The 21510-nt window shown below is 33.5% G+C and overlaps 1 protein-coding gene across 3 annotated transcripts in view; it reads left to right on the top strand.

Annotated features, from left to right (window-relative positions):
• The window catches only part of CADM2 (cell adhesion molecule 2), a 1092572-nt gene that overhangs the window by 262851 nt on the left and 808211 nt on the right, over positions 1 to 21510 (top strand). The window lies entirely within an intron of this gene.

Consider the following 21510-nt stretch of genomic DNA (forward strand, 5'->3'; position numbering starts at 1 on the left):
AAGTGCAGTTAAAGGCATGAATAACAGAGTCACTTCAAATTAAGAAAAACAATAGGCAAAACTTTAATTATTTGACAAACATTTGGTATATTATAGTTATAGATGCTCACCTTGAGAAATTAATAAACTATATCTCTTGGTATGACTTTTTAAAAAATCTAGGTTTAAGAAAATTCCATTTTCCTTCTTTTGTTTCAAGGATTTCTGGTACTATTATTATTAACCTTTATTATAGTTTGATACATGTGTATTTTTCTAGTAAACTGTAGATCTCTTGTGAAAGTCAAGACTGTTTTTTTTTTAACTCTTGCTGCTCTGACAATGCCAAACATACAATGCCTTGCATATAGCCTATGCTTTAACACTGTGTGATGACTCAAATGCCATCCAAAGGCATTAAATATTAGCATTTCTAAAAAAGAGTCATTCGCCCTGCAGTTTTCACATTATTGATATGGTTGAGTTTTCGTTCTATATATGACCTAAATTTTCCAGGCTCTAGGTCAATTCACACATATACAGAACTCAAATTTAATTTTATGATTTAGGGATACTTTGTTATAACACCCTTTTGTGTGATGTTAATAGAAATGTTTTAATAAAAGTACAATAGTAAGACTACAACAAAAGGATAGCAATACTGAAAGGAGTATGACTTAGTCAGATAAGACTTGCCTTATGGAAAGTAGAGTATCTTTAATTTACACACAGATGGAAAGGAAACCAACAATGAATTGAAAAATGCTAAGTTTTGCTCACAAGGTGACCTGGGAAAAAGGCAGTCAGTGGGGGTAAAGACTTTACTGGTATAGTAATAAGTATACATAAATAATTAGTTTATGACAGTTTTAATGACAACCCAGCCAGGGGAGAAGGTAAATCTACATATTGAAAGAAAGCAGTTAAAATGTTGACTTGCAAAATGACAGAGGTAACAAGGATATATTTAAGTGGAGACAGGCAGCTTGTCTAAATGTGGCTAATATTAAATACAGGTGATTATAGCATTTGAAATTGAAATAAAAATAATCTCTGATTCTCTTATTTTAAAATTTCCAAGTCTTCTCAGCTGCATATTTCACCAGGTGCTGATGCAGTTGGAACAACAAGCATATCTAACGATTTAAAAATAACATTCACGGGTGTCACCTGATGTCACTCCAGATAAGAAATGCTGTTCCCAATTAGAGAACACTCTCTGGTATTCATCCTAATGCCTCCCAAACCTATGATACATAGTTATGTCATGCATTTTAAAATAATGTTTTGGATTGTGAACATATTAAAAAGATTAAGCTTTCTCAAGGTTTTAAACATAGAAAAGAAATGGTACATTTTGGATTTAGGAAGCTTATGCATGTACAGAGAGCTCTCATTTCATGATCTGGTTTAAAGAATATACAGATGTTCTGATTTTCTCCTCCAAATACTATAAACTGAGTCAACTATTAGTGTATTATTCAGTATTTCCTGTTCCTCAAAAAGATATTTAAAGCCTAGAATTTCAGGTTATTCAAGTATGTAACCTAAATATATTTGTTCAGATTTGGGGAAGTAAGCAAACATCTAGCAAGGTACTCAGGTAAGAGATGTGTTAAGTGCTTTGTGTTCATTTATGTGTCCCAATGTAAGTCCTATGAGGAAGATATTTTATCTATGTTATAGATACAGTAACTGGAGTCCTGAAAGGTTAACTTGATTTCCCAAGATCAAAAAAGAAAATCTGCAACAAAGACAGGCTTGACTCTGAGAATTCTCTAGAAAGCACAGCCTTTTATTTATATACTAAAGATCTCTGTAAGGACTGTTTCTCAAATTTATGTGAAAAGAAAACTGTTAAAATTTTTTAAACCCACCAATGTTACCTGTTATGATGACTCCCACCACTGATTCGATTTTACAGCCTGAAAATAAAGCATCAACAATAAATGCATTGATTCCTATTGCTCGAATTGCAGATTGGGTTTCTTTAGCCATGTGTAAGAAATGGCTTTGCATGAAACGTTGGATATTACATCCACTTTCCATTACTCTGAAAACAACCAAAGGTGACTTAATGTAGAGTAGTACCAGTTTTGTAATCTTTAAAATCATTGAGCAGATCATGGACAGAGACCCCTTAATTCTAATGAGTAATTCTGGGGGGAAAATATAATTGAGAGGCTCATAGAAGATAAACCACTAACAGAAGAAAATAAACATAAAATATCTAGTAACAATAATTTTTGTGATTATCAAACACTTTTAATTTTTTTATTTTATTGTTTAACTATCTCTCATTCCTGGAGGTTATGAAAATGTAGGTGGTAACTAAAACTTGAAGGGAAATATCAAATGGAAACAAGTCTAATATTGCTGTATGCTACTTAGGAATTTTTAAAGAAATTGGAGACTTTAGGTGTAAATAACTCATAAAAAGCACTAAGCACTTAGTTTTGATTTATTTTAGTGATCATGTTAGTCTATAGAGATCTGTGTGCAACCAGACGCTTGGCATTTTGACAATCACTACTAACATCATTTTCCATCAAATACGTAAAGAATAGTGTTATTTTCCTCATTAACTGGGTAATAAATTAAAGAAGACAATTAATTATTAATAGCTATATTACAAGAGAAAAACATTTTTGAAAGTCTTTTAGCCATTCCTCCCTTTCAGTTTGACATTGGCAGTGTCCCTTCATTAGACTGTCCTTCAGTTTGCATTGAGCCCATCAATCCAGTTTTCCTCACACCCAGGGTACATTTCTTCATCTTGCACACAAGGATTTCTGGGAGATGTTGCCAACTCCTTGCTGAGTTCATATACATCAAGGTGACTACATTTTCCTGAAACTAAAAATGTCAAAATAGCAAATAAAGCAATATGACATGATATAATAAAGTCAATTCATATGCCTTCTTTGGTCAAGATAAGAGACCTTTCCTGCTTAAGAGATGAGGAAGGAAAAAAAAAAGAAATTAACTGCAAAACATAACTAAAGAATTATACAAGCCTGTTTCAATTTATATTGTATTTATATAAGGAGAACTCTTATTATGAATCTTTTTGAAACTGAAATGATCCCTTTTCTCTCTCTTTTGATTTCCTACATTTAGATACTTAAGATTTTCAAAAAACCACAGAATATGCTTCTCTCTCAGGAACATGTCTTTTGTAGAGGCGCTCTAACCAGTTGCCAACCACACTTGGTGATTATGCTACCAACATTTTGTTTGACTAAGTTGAGAAAGGAGAGAGAGCATCTTCCATTTGTGAACTGATGTGTTACAGTGGAGCTCTGCAAGCCATTTCTCAAAAAATTGCACAGAGTGTGTGTATATATACATATGTATATATATATAATGTTATATGTATGTATACACATATGTACATGCACATACACATATACATACATACGTACACATATATATGTATGCTGGCTTCCATATTTTGGGGACATGAGAATTTAAATAAATTCATTCATTGTGGAAAGCAGTGTGGAGTTACATCACAAAATTAAAAATCGATCTCCTTTATGACCAAGTGATTCCACTTCTGGGAATTTTTCCAAAGATACCCGAAACAATCATTCAAAAGAATATAAGCATCCCTACGTTCATTGTGGCATTATTTGTAGTAGCCAACCTTTGGAAACAGCCCAAGTGTCCATCAGTAAGCGAGTGGATAAAAAAAGCTGTGGTACATTTGCACAATGGAATATTACTCTGTCATTTAAAAGGAAGGAAATCTTACCCTTTGCAAAAGCATGGATGCACCTGGAGAACATTATGCTAATTGAAATAACCCAGTCAGAGAAAGACAAGTACTATACAATTTCACTTACATGTGGAACCTAATAAACAAAATGGACTAAAAAGCAAAATAGAGACAGACTCATAGAAAGTAGCATGACAGCTCTGGGCATGGAGGAAGTTTGGGGGCAGTGAAGAGGTTGAACAAAAAGAAAAGATAAAGAGAGGGAAAACTCATGGACATGGACATAGGTGTGGTGATTGCCAGGGAGAGGGAGTAGGTGGAGGTAGAGGAGTATATGGGGAGATAAACACTAACAGACTGTGAGGGGGATCTGTCCCCAGGGCCACCTGGCCACCACGGTTGAGAATATGTCTACCAAGACCTGATCTGCTTGGGGAGGAAAGGTGGCTGACTTCTCAAAGTAGAAGGGCCAGGAGCCTGTTCCTCAATGGGCTTTTATTGGGTTTATTTGCATAGGAAGACAGGGAATATAAGTAAAGCTCATCAATCCTTGTAAGACTGTAATGATCAAATAAAAGATAACATCCAAAGAACACTGAGGGCTTATTCTGAGTCAGGGTCAGGTAGCTAAAGTGCCATAAAACTTTGGGGGAACAAACTCCTTTGGTGCTGGGACCCTTATCATTTTAATTGAGAGTATTAGCAAAGTAGGTTTCATAGGATTTTATGCATTCTTTCTTAGGCCTATTATTTTAAAACAATTTATATAAACACTTTATTTTTGAATGAGGTTTAAGGCACCTACACAAAATTGGGAGACTTGCCTTTATTGGTTAATTTGTAAGGACTGATTATATTCTTCACTGCATATTCAAAGACCATAGATAAGGTGCTTCAGAAGGTCAAATCCTTTGATATGATAGATCTAAAATTTCAGAGTGACAAAAAGCTACAAACTGTCAGCTCATTGACAACAATATTAGATAAATACAAAATTGCTCTGATCATATCTCAGTCAATGTTTTGGTAAAAAAAGCTTATAAGGCAAACTTTACAAATGTGCCATTCCAAAATGATTGAATAATTGCTATTATCCTGCTGTAATGATTTTATTTATAATTATTTATAGAATTTTAACTATTGCTGTCATTTTTTAATGTGAAGATAATTTTAATGGGGTGGCCAGCTATAATAAATAAATTATCTTATTATAGAAGGGGAGAAAATATAACAAAAATGTAATAACGATGTGGAGGAAGAGTTTATTATAATAAGGTTTTTCCTACCTTTTTTTTCAAAATGTATACTCATATGTCTATCACTTGCATTATCCAATTTCAATGTTCCCTGGAAGAAATACAGCATATAATTTAATCAAATGACAACATATTCTTTCTTGTTACTATGCATTGCATAATAATAAATAAACTGGACAACACTTAAAGTTTACTATTCATTTAATATATTAAGTGATTATAAAAGATCAGAGTTCTTAGAGAATGGTAAAGAAAACCATTCTTGTGGAAGATTGTCCATTTACCTTACATGTATCTTTATTGTTCACTTGTAGCATTAAAATAATATTATAAAAAATAATTTGCTGATGTTTCTTTGTCAAAGCCATAAAATAAACATAACCGATTTTATTAATGCAGAATAAAACTGAAGTTAAGGTAGAAAAGTATCAGTAAATGTTTGTCATTATTGATTCATATGAACATATAAAAGAGGAAAGATGTGAACATGTCAGCATACATAATTATGTTAAGCCCAGCACATAAAAATCAAGTTACATAGCATCCATTTAAAACTATAAAGCTATTATATTGTAATTTGCAATTGAAAGTGAAATTTATTTATTTTTCTTTTTATTGAATTTATTGGTGTGACACTGGTTAACATAACAAAATTATACAGGTTTCAGGTGTACAATTCCACAGCATATCATCTGTACACTGTATTGTGTGTTCACCACTCCAAGTCAAGACTTTGTAGTCACCATTTATTTCCTTAAAGTGGAATTGTTTTAGACAAACATTAATACCAATTCACCTATATTTGCATATTAAATATGTGGGACTTTCCTTTTAAATAAAAGCAAACAGTCCTTTCCTGCATGAAAATGTTGTAACAATTAATACAGATGTGCTATCAATTGTTAAAAACAAATTAAAACAGAGAAATCAGACATTTAAGGAACCACTTATAGCTATTAATGTCATCTTTGGGCTTGTAAACATAACACTTTCAAAATTACTTTCAAATTATAGTCGATTGTGTTGACCTAAATTTCCATGAAAATCAGAAATAGGGTTTTAGTCCAGGACAAGTATAAATGGAAAATAAATGAAAATAAAATAACTGAAATATAATGATAATAGAATATTATTCCATTTTCAAAAGATTGTTTCTATCAATGATAAGAAATTACACTTAAACATTTATATAATTTTAAAGTGATGATTCAGGTTTTTTCTTTTCCTCCTAAAGAAACTTTTTTCATGTATTTGGAAATTAGTCATTCAGCTGTGTATTTGTAAATCAAATATTTACAAATATTTACATAAAAAGAAGTCAACCCCACCAAAAAATTATATTTTGCCATTAATTGCCATTTTAGTGTCTTTGGTCATTTGGTAATAATGTATTTTATTTATAATATAATAATTGCCTTATAGAATAAATAAATAGATTATGCAAACGCAATGTTGTATTTTCAAAAATAAGCGTAAAAATGGAAATTGCATGGTAACTTGATGTAAATGAGAAATAACTTGAAAGTGAGTCATTTTCCAGACTTAGCCAAATCTACCATTAGAACAATATAAAAATAAATTAGAGAAGCAAAAAACCCCATTATCCTAAAGTTTCCAATTGTTTAAGTGGTTATAAAAGATCTCTAGCATGTGAGAGTAAGGAACCAAACAATAATGAAGCAACATTTCTAATGTAGCTTGCTCTCCTATTTTCAGAACTGCATTTCCAGTGCAGAGCTCATCAGCTTGGTTTTTAAGTGATATCATCACACCATAATTTCTGTTTGTTCCAGGCAGCCATTCAGAGATAATTAGGAGCAATGTACAGTCGGCCCCCTATATCTGTGGGTGTGAAACTCACAAATGAGGAGAGCCAATTAAGGAACTTAAGAATCAGTGTATTCTTGTATTTGTAGGGGGGTCTGGGAACTGATCTTGTGAGGATACTGAGGGGCAACTATATTAGCATCAATATGAGGTAGCTGAGGGCATAGAGAGTTAAAGTGTGTAAAAATATCTTAAGTATTTTTTATAAAATTATGTGCAATTATGCAGTGAGGGCAATTTTTGTTATCATCAATATTTTCAATTAGTTTGATAACACAGGAGTATAATCTAGTTATCCTGATGTCCATGCAAGTTAGTTGGCCTAACTTCCTATTTAAAACTTACAAAAAGTGAGATTAAAAAAGATTAAAAGCAATGATTAACTCAAATATTATAGAGATAATTGTGTAAAATGTAAAATTATTTTTATATTTTACTTATATTTTACCTAAAGACTTATTCCAACAGCTATTTTAAAGAGAATATAGAATGCATAGGGGGTATTACAGTGGAGGTTTTGAATTATGGGGAAAAAAACAATAATTTAACATTGTGATACTCCAAATGTGAACAATGCATGTTAGGTATATCAGGTAGAAACTTTATTTTCTAACCAGAGGCCTCTGTTGTATTGCTTTGTTTTGGTATTTACTTACTTATTTATTTTATAACATTTAATGGATTCAGGTACTCCTGACTGTAATGCCCTAGGAAATGGAGTCCAAAAAATACACTGACCTTGTTATAATATAAAATGTTCACTTCAACACTGTTGAATTCAAAACAGAACTACACTTGCTATGTCACAGTGCTACCAGTAGTAATTTTATGGTAACTGTCACTTTAAAAGTAGCCATCAACCTTACCTAAATACAAATTATTTTTATATAGAAACCCTAGTATCTTCTTTCAACATGTATTTCAAAGAGACCTAATATAGTGAATAAGCCTTAAAAGCAACTGCCTTTCTCAGTTACGCTACTGTGAAAGAAAATTGTAGTCATTAGTCAAAAAAGTGAATAAAATTGGTTATACTATGCTACATAGTGACCTTGATATTGATTTTAAAAAATATTCTTCTAACTGCATGATTCCAAAACAACCGCTGTTGATAACCTCACCTATGTAAAGAACTATTTTTCTTTTGAAACCCATTATATACTTATCAGTTTAAAAAAAAATAGCACATTGGCCAGAAGCATTTTAGTGGTTGGGATTCTAATGGAGGTAGAAATGATATTATTATAATAAAATTACATAAAATCTGAGGCAAATTATTTCTTTTAAATTTACAGTAAGTTTTATGGAGTTTTGAATAAGTAGGAATACATATTAAATAGAACTTCAGCTTGAAATATTGTTATAATAGAGACTGATAAAACGAATATTGTGTTATATTTATTTGTTTGAGTTGTCCCAAATTTTGATTAATAGTTTTTTAATGTTAGCTTTCATTTTCCACATCTCTGTATTCCAACAAAATACTAGTAAATCTTCTGAAACATTTGTGAGTCTCAAGCAATCTCTAGGTCTGTTTTAGTTCCTAAGATTTCAGCTGAGAAAAGTGCTAATTAGTTCCAGCTTTGATGATGGTATTCATGATGTGGTATCTAATGTGACAGGTTTGGTGACATGTTTTCTCAGGATACAGACAAAGACCAGTATACTCAGCTTGCTCTACCACTCTTTCAATGTGACATAGTACGTCAATGACAACACATTTAAATATAAAGTGAAAAATGGTACTTTTTATCATTGTCTCTAATGTCAAACAATGGGTCAGTTTCATGGAATCATCTCAGTATCTGACTAGGGGAACATTTTGGGTATGTTTGAAATCAGATTATAACATTTGTTGGCTATACTGTCCATGCTAAGAAAAGTCATAGTTATATTAAATTTAAATATCCTCAGGTAAAATCATACCTGAAATATTACATTCAGTTATTAGACCTATATTTTTAGGGAGACATTGAAAAAATGGGGCACACCTATAAGATAATGAGCACAGTGGCTAAATAACACCTTAGCAAGAGTAATCATGGTTATTGAAGACTTCACATTTAAGAAAAGAATGGTGGTTTGGGAAAAATACATTTTTTTTTTCAAAAATAAGGTACATATTGTTCTGTGGATGATACCTTAACCTGAGTCAATAAGACATAAAATAACTAAGATCAGTAGATAATGTTACTAGGAATTTCAATATGAAAGAAGGTTCCCTGAAAGTTATAGCTTTCTGAAATTAGAATTCCTTTTTATTGTTAGATGTCTTCAAAGACCAGATGATTCATACTGCCCGACAGATTGTAGGGCAAGTCATGACTGGAAAGAAAAATTGGATTAGAGATCCTCTATAGCAGGGGTGTCACACTCATTTTTACTGGGGGCCACATCAGCCTCGTGGTTGCCTTCAAAGGGCCAGATGTAATTTTAGGACTGTATACATGTAACTACTCCTTAACTAGGGGCAAGGAGCTTAGCACTGCTGCTGGGTAGAAGCAAGGAGCCAGGCCAGATAAAACAAGAAGGGTTGGATTCAGCCTGCGGGCCTTGTGCTTGCCGTCTGTGCTTTATAGATTCATGTGATTTTGATATTCTATGAACTGAATAACTGAAATATTTCCTTGTAGTAAACATTTTCCAAATGTTTGAATGTTCCAAATGTTCAAGGGAGGAATCTGTTATGTGGACACAGGAAACTGCGAGTGTGGTGTGTCCAAAGTTGTTGAACAGCAGCAATTTTATGTGGTTCATCTGCAGTCATAGTTTTCTAAGACTATTAAACAAAATAGAAATGAATGGGTTAAAAAGTGCTGTTATTAATTTCCATCTTCAGAGTGTTTTCTCTATGAATATTGTTGAGATCAAATTTAGGAGATGGCATGTGTTCCATTAAGTAGTTGAGGTGGCAAATGAAAAAAAAAAATAAAGCAAGCTAATTACCAACATTCCAAATTTTCACCCAATTTTATTTCTCATAGTTGGTGTAATATGGAGGCAAGCAATAACTAAACCAAAAACCATGAAATCAGATGATCTGGTATTTGTGAAAACTTTGAAAATTGAAGACTACTGTGGAAGTTATGCTGTTAACTTTTGCTACTATTATAACAGCAGTTCTCTATAGCAAGAAGGGGTGAGTGGATTAGGGCATGAGAGGGCTTCTTGGGTGTTGGTGATGCTCTTCTTCCTGAGCTGGCTACTTTGTTATACAGGTATGCTACCTTTGTGAAAATCTATTAAAATGTACAATTAAGACTTTTTCATTTTTCTGCTTATGCATCATACTTCAATGTAAGTTTATATTAAATAATTATCTATACATGTAAAAAAAGAGTAAGCAGGGTAGGGCAAATGAATTTATAAGGATATCATGATGGAATAATTACATTTAAGGGAAGTAAAGTGAGCTAAAATGAGAAATGAGAAAAAATGCAATGGTAAGTGGAGATAACAGAGGTCAGGATATCTGTGCTTGATCCCAACTGCCACTAACACTGTAATGACTCTGTGTCAGGCATGCTATCCCCCACAGCCTGAATGAGCTTGTCTGTGTCATGAGTGGGTTGGACTAATTGACCTCTGGGCAGCTTTGAAACCTCAAGTCTTATTACTGTTTGAAAATATTCAGGTATCAAATATATAGAGTCCTAGTAAATGCAATCTAAGAAGAAAAATTAATGGGACATCGATATTTTATTATGACTAAGTTGATCTGAAAAAATATATAGAAGCTAAATTTGAGCCAGCTCAAATGTATAGAGCTAACTGGCCTATGATCCCAGGTTCTGGGCTCTAAAGTCCATCACTGAGGTTGGTGTGGAGGCCCCATTTCCCATGGGCTGTCCCAGCCAATGACTGAACATGGCAGGGATATTAAGGCCAGCCCATTCTGGGAAGATACATGAGTCCTCAGATGGTGATTCTAGCTTGAAGAATACCAGATGACATTGCCAAAATTTTCTTGGAATGGCACTGCCTTTTAAGATGATTTCATTCAACTTTCTCTCCTCATCTCTTCCCTTTTACTCAGGGTCAGATTTACCTCACAATCTGACAGTGCCTCTGCCTCTAGTGGCTCCCACCTCTTTAACTCACACAGGTGTTTCCCCTCAAATCTCTTGCATGTGTAGTAGTCCTCTCTCGGAATCTGTTTCTTGGACAATTTGAAATAATAGGTTATTTAAATTCTTTGTATTTACTCAAATTATCTGGCGGTAAGTTAGAGATAAAATATAATTTGGTCATTATGCAGACTATATGATATTATCTTATAGAACATTGCTTATATAACAGTAGTATTTATTATTATGCTGTAGCCAGACTGCACAGCTCATTATGTGCCGATTCTTTTTCTTATCACTTTTGTTCAAATTATGCTCTCAACCTATATTGCCCTCTCCATCTACTTATACCTAATTCCTACATCACTTATTTGAATCATTACTAAAGCCACCTCTTTCATAGAATCTTTAAATAGATGTACTCTATTCCATTTAAGACAGCTAGTGCACTTAAACTATCGTCCCTTGAATGGCAATTATTTCTTCATTTTTCATATTCCCCATCCTGGACAGAAAGTGTTATGTGGTAAGGAGCTCTGTCTTGTCCATAGTGTTGTTCCTTGAAATCTGGCACCTAGGGCATCAGTAAATGTTAGTTAAATTTTAAGAAGTTTTTATTTACTGTTAGTTAGAGTATAACTAGAATATAAAGTGTAAGTTGGTCATAGAAAAGGTCTGGCTTTTCTGTTAAGTGCCGTGAGAAGCTGTTTATAGATTCTAAGCAGGGATTGACAAAATGGGATATGTATTTTATATTGATTGCAATGGATACTCTGTGGAGAGGGTATTGGGGCTAGGATTTAAGTTCTGTTCTAAAACTGAATACTGCATTTGTTACGTCAACACTGTACAGCTGCCCTGTACTGATTACCACTGTAACTTACTAATCATGTGTCCTGCCTCTTTAGGAACAGTCACTCCATCATTTTTCAGCATTAATAACTAATCTCTAATCTAACCTGTGCTATGACACTGATGATAAAGGCATTTGGATCTCAGGAAATAATGACCTTCCCCAATTTAACTCAGATCAGTAACTTCGATGCTAGCAAATCAACTCCGACTGGCAGTAGCAGGAATTAGGCAATGGGAATTTAATGGGGGAGCCCCTCCCAGACTCTGGCCTGGCCTGATAAATTGCATTTCTTTTTTCAAAACTTACAGGATTTATTTTCTCTTCCTATAATCTACAGGATTTATTTCTTGCTTCCTCAGCAAGAGTACACTACAAAGAAACCTGAGGCACAGGTGTATGGTGGTAGGCTTCAGACATTCTGGTATTTGTTTTAAATACTGGAACATTATTATTTGTATGGATGTGAATCCCTAGACTATCAAACATGAAGGAACAAGAATACAAAACCTATTCCAAAGCTAAGCCTAAATGACACTGTCTCAGATTATCTATGGTTCTTATCCCCTCCATTAGTGCAAGTAATCGAGTGTTTGAATTTGAAAGTGCAAGTTTATCTCATTGTTCCATTATAGGTAATAAAAGTGACCTAATGTGAGGATATTAGATTAGTGCTTTTACTTAGTATTCACCTTATGCTTAGAAGGTGTGAAATTGTTAACTCGTTCAAATTAAGTCATTATCCAGTTATGTAACAAATAGACTTGTGCTTAAAAAGCTTAACTAAGCAGGTGCACAGAGAAAGGAGCAGCTCCATCAAATGCTTCAGAAGACCCTTTCTACTGCTGTTCTCTATTTTCATGTCTCATTAACTATAGTGTTAACTATCACCCGCTGCCCATATAGGGGAAATTGAGAGAAATTAAGCATCCTGCATAATCCTCTCAATACTATTTTAAGTTCAAGAAAGAGTAGGTTTTTATTTGTTTGTTTCTTTGTTTGTTAATAATCTCTAGCCTCGTGTTATTTTGAAACTTCTTGTTGCTGATAAGAAGATCTATGAGCAACATTGGTATTCTAGTTTGCTAGGGCTGCCATGACAAAATACCATGAACTGGGTGTCTTCAACAAAAGAAATTTATTTTTTTACAGTTCTGGATACAATATGTCCAAGATCAAAGTGTTGGCACGTTTGTTTCCTTCTGACACCTCTATCCCTGTCTTGCAGATGGCCAAGTTCTCTCATTGTGTCCTCACATGCTTCCCCCTCTGTCTGTGTTTTATTCCTGTCTTAATCTTTTCACATAATAAGAACACCAATCCTCTTGGATTAGGGCCCACCCATCTGACACAGTTTTACCATAATTACCTCTTTTAAGTCTCTATCTCCAAATGCAGTTCCATTCTGAGTTACTGAGGACTAGGAATTCAAAATAAAAATTTTGGGTAGGACAATTCAGCTTATAAGAACTGGGAGAAATTTTCTCATTCATTCAATGCATATTGTTTATTTGAAAAATGTTCTTCATTCGCATGAAGGAGATGCTCTATGGTAAAACACCTGCGACCATCCTATATCTATCGTCTCTTTAAATTCCCATAGCTACATACTTTTCTAACTTTCAGAGAGCTCTGCAGTGTATTTAAACATGGAGGTAATAAAGAAGAGACTGAGTAGTAAGTAAATAAGTAGAGGAATATCAGAAAATGAAGGAAAATGAGCTAGGAATGGGTAAACACAGGTCAAGACCTCTAAGAGACTGTCGTCAATGTTTCTCTCCCTGCATCCCATGAAGGGCACAAGGCTAGCATGTTACTTTCAGGACCTTTAGTGACTATCAAAATAAGGAGATAAGGATGAGTAGCTTTTGTTATTCCTTGAGCCAAGGCTTCTGAAAAACAAGACAAAAAGATGTCATTTTGTCCTTTTTTAAAGGTTATTATGACCAAGGAGTTTTCGTTCTTTAAACTGGAGCATATCAACATATCAGTTTTTCAGGTCCACTCCCTTACATTCCTGTTTTTGTAATTTATCCTTTATTAGTCAACGTACTGCAAAGCCACTAATAAATGTTACAATGCATTATTTTTAAAACTATTAGAAAAAGGCACATAGGGACAACAAGATTTTAAGTAGCTCAGAGACATGCCTAGATGTGCCAAAACAAGACTTGATGTGGACAATTATGCCTACTTCTTTATGGAAGTTTTTTCTGGGCTTATCTTTGTTTCTGATGTTTAATGGATAATCAAGTTTATTGTACAGTGTCTTCTTTGTAATCTTTTGCTTTAAATGTATGAAAACAAGACAAGCTACAGACTTGAAGAAAATTATTGCAAAAACACACATTTGACAATGGACTTGTATCCAAAATATAAAAAGAATGCTTAAAATTCAACTATAGGAAAACAAATAACCCAATAAAAAAATTGGCAAAAGATCTGAACAGACATCTTACCAAAGAAGGTGTGCAGATAGAAAATGTGCATGTGTGATGGTGCTCAATACCATATTCCTTCACAAAACTGCAAATGAAACATAAATAATGAGACACTACTACATACTCCTAAGAACATTACAATCTAAAACACTGACCGCACCAAATGCAACAGAAACTCTTAGTTATTGTTGCTGGGAATCCAATGTGGTATAGCTACTTTGGATGATAGTTTGTTTCTCACAAAGCTAAATACAGACTCATCATATTACACAGTGATTCCACTTCTAGGTATTTACCCAAATTAGTTGAAAATTTATATGTGCACACAAACTACGAATCAGTGTTTATAGCAGCTTTATTCATAATTGTCAAATATTGGAGGAAACCAAGGTGTCCTTCAACAGTCAGATTGTAAATAAACTATGATATATCTTTATAGTGGATTATTATTCAGTGATAAAAAGATATGAGCTAGCAAGCCACAAAAACATATGGAGGAAATTAAATACATATTGCTAAGTAAAAGAAGCCAGTTTGAAAAGGCAGCTCACTGTCCATTCCAACTACATGATGTTCTGGAAAAGACAAGACTACAGAGACAATAAAGAGTTCAGTAGTTTTCAGAGGTCCAGTGGTGGGGGGTGGTGAGGAATAGGTGGGTTACAGGGAATATACAGGCCATTGAAACTATTCTATATGAGTCCATAATGGTAGCTACATGATATTTTGCATTTTTCAAAATCCAGAGACTTTCACAACATAAAGAATGAAGCCTAATGTAAACTATGGATGCTAGTTAAATATTGTCTTAATATCAGTCCATCCATTCCAACAAATGTACCATAACAGTGCAGAATGTTAATAGGGGAAGCTGTAGGTATAAAGGGGTAATATAGAAACTCTACTTTCTGTAAATCTAAAACTACTCTAAAAATACAGCCTTTTAAATATATGTATGAAAGTTTAGTTTCCCTATTGAAAATGGAACTGCCTTTTGACCTAGCAATTCCACTGCTGGGATTATACCCTAAGAATCTTGAAACACCAATTCAAGATAACCTATGCACCCTAATGTTCATAGCTGCACAATTTACAATAGCCAAGGCTGGGGGCAACCAAGTGCCCATCCATAAATGAATGGATCAAAAACCTATGGTACATTTACACAATGGAATACTACACAGCAGCAAGAAAGAAGGAGCTCCTAACCTTCGTGACAACATGGATGGAACTGGAGAACATGGATGAAACTGGAGAACATAATGGAGATCGTAATTTCACTTAGTGTGTAACATAATTACACACTAAGTGAAATAAGCCAGGCAGTGAGGGACAAATACCATATGATCTCATCTATAAGTGGAACCAAATCAACAAAACAAACAAGTGAGCAAAATATAACCAGAGACACTGAAATAAAGAACAGACTCTAACCTGAGGAGAGGTAGGAGAGGGATAATGGGGAAAAATAGGAGAAGGGTCATCAAGGAACATGTATAAAGGACACATGGACAAAGCCAAAGGGAGGTAGGATCCAGAGTGGGAGGTTGGGATGGTTGGAGCAGGGGGGACTGGTGGGGGGAAATGGAGACAACTGCACTTGAACAACAATAAAAAAATGTATGAAACAACAATCTATGTTGACATAGTCTCTTTTTTCTTTTTGTATTTATTTTATTTTAATTGTTGTTGAAGTACAGTTTTCTGCCTTTTACCCCCATCCCAGTACCCCCCCAGCCTTCCCCACCTCCCTCCCATTTCCACCCCCCCTTGTTTTTGTCCATGTGTCCTTTATACTTGTTCCTGTAAACCCTTCCCCTTTTCCCCTGAAATTCCTTTTCCTCTCCCCTCTGGTCACTGTCAGCCTGTTCTGAATTTCAGTGTCTTTGGTCATATTTTGCTTGTTTGTTTGTTTTGTTGATTAGGTTCCTGTTAAAGGCCTCTTTTTTTAATATGTCATAGAATATTTTTCTATCCAATAATGAAATTTGCACATTGCTTTTATGTGTATAAAGAGGTAGTGTAAGATTTTATTAATTTAAATATGATAGGCAACATATTTAACTTGATAATGCTCCTTGTAAAACAAGGGCTTGAAACTAAAGTTTCAGTGGCTTAGAAAATTCTTTCTGGAAAATAATATGAATGGTATTGCTAATTCAGACCTATTTTACAAAATATATTATCAGTCAAATTAAGGATTGTGAATGGACTAATAATAATGTCTCTAAAAAGTTATTGAGTCAATAGTAAAATATTTCTTTATAAAAACATTAATTTTATGAATATGATATCCATTATTACCACTCTTGTCAAACCAGTACACAATTATTATTAACAATTATTCATTGAACATTTTACCTATGTCTAGCATTGTTCTAAAGTTCTGCATGGGTTATCTCAGTTAATCCTCAAAGTTTACTACTTAACTAGGTGCTATTATTGTTCCTATCTAACAGGTAAAACATCTGACCAATACAGAAATTAGTAAATTTCCCATGGGGCCACAGATAAGTAGTTCAGCAAGAACTTGAGCTTTGATTATAGAGTCTGTACACCTAACATTTCACACAGTGTGTGCTAGCCTCCACCAGCTATGTTTGCAATGACTCTTGACCTTCCATTTGAATACTTACTGATTTGTGGTATTGAGATAAAATATCTATGTGTGGAAACAATAAATGAGCAGCATAATATAGTAGAGTGTTTATAGAATTCAAAGTTAGAAAAACCCAGACTTGAATCCCTATATCTACCACTTACTGGCTGGATGCATTACCACAAACCTTTTAATCTTTCTACACCTCATATCCCTTAGCTGTAAAAGAAATAATTGTTATCCCCTTTATTACTAGTTATTATTAGAATTATGTAAAATATTTAGATTAAGCATTTGTAAACTGTGAAACTAAACATATTTAAAGAGTCAACAATGTCTATAAATACACACATTTCTGTGCCATAGCCCTGAGAGCTGCAAATGACTATATCAAGAATAGAAACTTTCCCATACGTTGTAAATTTCCTAACTAAAAATGTAGTAAATACTGGTCAGTGATGGTAATTTGTATTACCTAAATTTTTCTTTTCTGATGTAGAACTTTCCTCCAGAACAGTAAGTTTGGTCTTCTGCTATTGCAAACATGTTTGTAAGAAAATAGTGAATAAACCCTCAACCCCATTATATGGGGTCTGGCAGAAGTAATGCCATAGGGTATATGAATGCCTCTCACAAGATTCACAGTGATTTAAATGTTTCACCAAAAAAGTCATATTGGTGTGCTTGAGTGTGATATTGTTATGTTACAGAATTGCATGCTTATGATTTTGTAATAAAAGATTTCTATGTAATAAAAAAGGGCATTATTTGTGCTTGACCCAATAGAGCAGGGGCATTAAACTCATTTTCATTGGGGGCCACATCAGCTTCACGGTTGCCTCCAAAGGGCCAAAATAATTTTAGGACTGTATAAACATAGCTACAGTAAGGTACATAGGAGTACCTTAACTGTAAATGCCCTTAGAAGGCAACTGCAAGGCTGACATGGGCCCCAGTGGAAATGAGTTTCACACCCCTGCTACAAAGTATAAGGTGTTCTTTAAAGCCTAGTACAAAACATAACATTAGAATAAAATGAATTAATCCAAAAGCTAATTTGAACTAACAGCTCTGTCTGTGTGGTGAACACTGGGTATGTCAATCAGCGCTGCCATTTTGTCTCTCAAACCTCGATTCTCTGGTTTGCATTATTAGGGGCTTCACTCTAGTGTTCTATCTATCTATCACCTATCTATCATCTATTTATCATCTATCTATGACAAGGAGCAGTAGAGGCCACATTTCTAAATTGACAGAATAGGTAAAATAGCCACATCCTTCTTTGAAATTAAATATGGGATCCTTCACATGGGCTGCTCTTTGATATTTGCACTGCACCAAACCAGACAATTTTCTGATCACAGTCCTTTGCTATATTGTTTTTTTCTTTTTTATTATATTTTTTATTTTGTTTTTTCCCATAATCATTTATCCCCCTTATATTGCTTTTCCACCTCTACCCACTTCCTTCCCCCACCCCATAATAACCACATTGTTGGCTGTGAGGGTGGAGGGATTGAGCAAAAAAGCAAAAAAGCAGAGAGAGGGAAAGGGGGAGACAGAGAGAGAAACTCAGAACTCATGAAAATGGACAGCCATATTGCTTTTGGTCAGCTCTTGCCTGCCGTCATGGAAATTTGAGGGACATTTGGCCTCCTGGGACCTCTGTGACTTAAGATCTTTGAGTAATGTAAAGCTTGTATTGCACCCCTAAATTCTAATTACATATGAATGCTGTTGAATTGGAATATAAAAAGAACCACCCCTATGATGTAAGTGTCCATGCTGTATTTTGGTGCAAGAATTATCAATTGCTAGGATGATAAATTGCAAAACACAAAATTGATACACTATTGAATGCACTGCCTTTAATGTTATTTGCTCTTCTTTATATAATTAACATATATTAATAAACTTTAATGTTTAATCTTTATTTTATAATAATTTCATTAACTTCCTCAAAATAAGTTATTAAAACTTCCACTGCAATTTTATTACAATTATATATTATTTTGGGGTGTCATCCATGACTGAATTTTTCTCTAAGTTTACTTCTTGATATCCTTTCATAGAAATTTCCATACTAAAAATCTGTAATGCTATCTCAGGTTATATTTTTATTGTATTTTATAGTAGGTAATTTATGGTGTAAAATAGTATAGTAGATTTTTAAAAGTTGATCCTATAGGTAACCATGCTGAAAGCTCTTGTTTTTCTCCGCACATTCTGTTGGATGTGCCTGTAAATGCTCAGGGTACCCTGCCCTGCACCTGTTATTGACAACAGCTCTCTAGCCACATCAGGTTTTATTGCTACCCTGTTGTTACCCAATTGAAACCTGGCCCACATAGAGAGGTTTCTGTTTTTATTCTGCCTCACAATTGTTTTTCAGGATGGATTATATATCCAGGGTATTGTGGGAGAGAAAAAATATATAACTCAGTTGCTCAAGCTCCCTTCTGACCTCCCTCCTGCTGCTCCCCAGGAAAGATCACATAGCTCTTTCACCTCAGGTGTTCCTACATATGTTAATATTAATTACTGGGATTATTAATCTTCTTTAACATCTGTTGCATCTCTTATATTGCTATTCTAGGCATAACTACAAAGTAAGTTGAATAACTTAATAAACTCTAAAAAGTGAGTAGAATAGCTGAATAAAATTGAAAAAGTCTTTGCCAGAGAGGGTTTTTTTATATCAAAGACTTATTAAAAACATTTCACTTCCATATTTTTCTAAATTTGCCTTTAAAGAATGTGAGGACCTGTGAAATTAACTGCAAATATGAAGATAAATGGTGTTTTTACCATTTAAGTGTACTTTTAAAGTTCTTTTGAGGATGAAATTGTCATTTAAATATTTATTAATAATATTATTTCTGTAATTTTCATACTTTGGGGACCTGTGAATAGAGGCCTTATAGACATAACAAGCCATGCTATAAATAGGTCTTCCCTGCAAACCATCATTGGCTCGTTTCCTACATATAAATGTATTTCAAGGTATTGATGGATTCTGTGTGAGAAAAGTCACTTTTTTAATGTCAAACTTTGTAATTTTCTGCTCAACTCCTTCTCATCATTTTAATGCTTATCTATGGCAGAGGGGAAAAATGGTATGGAAAGTAATCTGGAAAGAAAACAATGTGGTCTCAGGAGGCTGCAGAACAGCCAGTATCTGGTGGTTTAGCTGCTGGAGGTTAGAAATGTGAAGTTGGAGACTTGAAGTTACCACTTCCCTTGGGATAACCTGTCTTTACTCTGAGCTCTCTGAGCATAGGGAAGAGCCCAAAGGGAATTTTCATCTAGCTAGATCAACAGTTTAAATGACTGTGAACAAATGCTTGACTAGAACATTTATTTTAGTGAAGTAATTTAATAAAAAAATTGTCTAAGGTAATGCACTTGGTATACTAAGATGTTTTGTTCAGGTTGCTAAGTTGATTTCCTTCCAGACATATTTTTTTTCATGTAACTTTACATAGGAAATAAAAACCTTCCTAAAATCCTATCACTATAAAACCCTTAAATATAATTTAATTTGCAGAATTGTCACATAAATATACATATCAAAACATAAGGCAATAAGCAAAGGCCCACTTATATGATGATGTTGAATATAACATGAAACATTACGTATTTTAATACTAACCATTATCTATTTCTTCTCTCTCATAGGTGAGTAACTGAAGGTTAAAATCAGAATTCCTGCATATGAAGTATCATATTATTTACTTTTATTAATGTCCTGTGGGTAAGTAAAGAAACAGACTTGGCTTAAGCACAAGATTGAATGCTGAATCATGCAAAGACATAAATTAGTGAGATAGAGTACACTATCTAAAAGCTATTAGAAGTTAGAAGGATATTGAGGGGGAAATATTTTCTTATTCTTTATCTTTGTAATTGTGCCATTCAGAACTAGCACATAAATAAATTAAGGTGTTTTATACTTAAACACCAATGACCTGTTTTGACATAACTATTGTCAGTGGATAATAGATAAAAGATAGTTTGAAAACATAAATGGAGGTATGGTTTTGACTATTTCAGCTACTAACAATAGTCAATAAAGTCATGAAAAATAATATACATTAAAATCAGAAATAAAGACTTTTTAGTGATTGTTTTCTTTACCCTTAAAATTTAGATTTTTTCATCTTGGAAATATAATGGACCTCCTCTTTATCCAATATAATATCTAACATGGCACAAATAAAATACATTTGACTGTGGCTTAATGTTAAAAAGTTTTAAAGAGATGATGAATGAATTCTTCTAGTCTTAAAATTCTAATTGAAAAAAATGTGTATTTATCATTATTAAAAGAGCTTTGGTAGAATTAGAAAGCTGTTTTATTTTCTCAGTCACTTTTTAACAAATGCTGATTTGTTCAAGATATTGAAAGTATTTTTAAAAAGTAACTCTTCAAAATTTTTTTCAAAAGATATAACAGCTCTTACAGTATAATCCAAATGTCAGGAAAGTCTTTTCATTAAATATTAATTATATTCATGGAGGTTATTAGTGCACATTGAAATTTATGAGCTGGAAATCTACTTTAAAAATTTAAGTATTAGTTCCCTTAAGATTTGATTATAGCATTAATAAATTATATTATTTAAAGAATATATTCCAGATAATGTAGGATGAATGAGATTTCTGAACATAATTGCATGATGCTCTTTAGTAAGAAAGTTCTTCTTCTCTTTTTCTCTGTCTCTCTCTGGTTTATTAGCATTCATAAAATGTGATACTGGCTTTGCT

The sequence above is a fragment of the Phyllostomus discolor genome, chromosome 2 (genome assembly GCF_004126475.2).
Source record: "Phyllostomus discolor isolate MPI-MPIP mPhyDis1 chromosome 2, mPhyDis1.pri.v3, whole genome shotgun sequence".
In the NCBI taxonomy this organism is placed as follows: Eukaryota; Metazoa; Chordata; class Mammalia; order Chiroptera; family Phyllostomidae; genus Phyllostomus; species Phyllostomus discolor.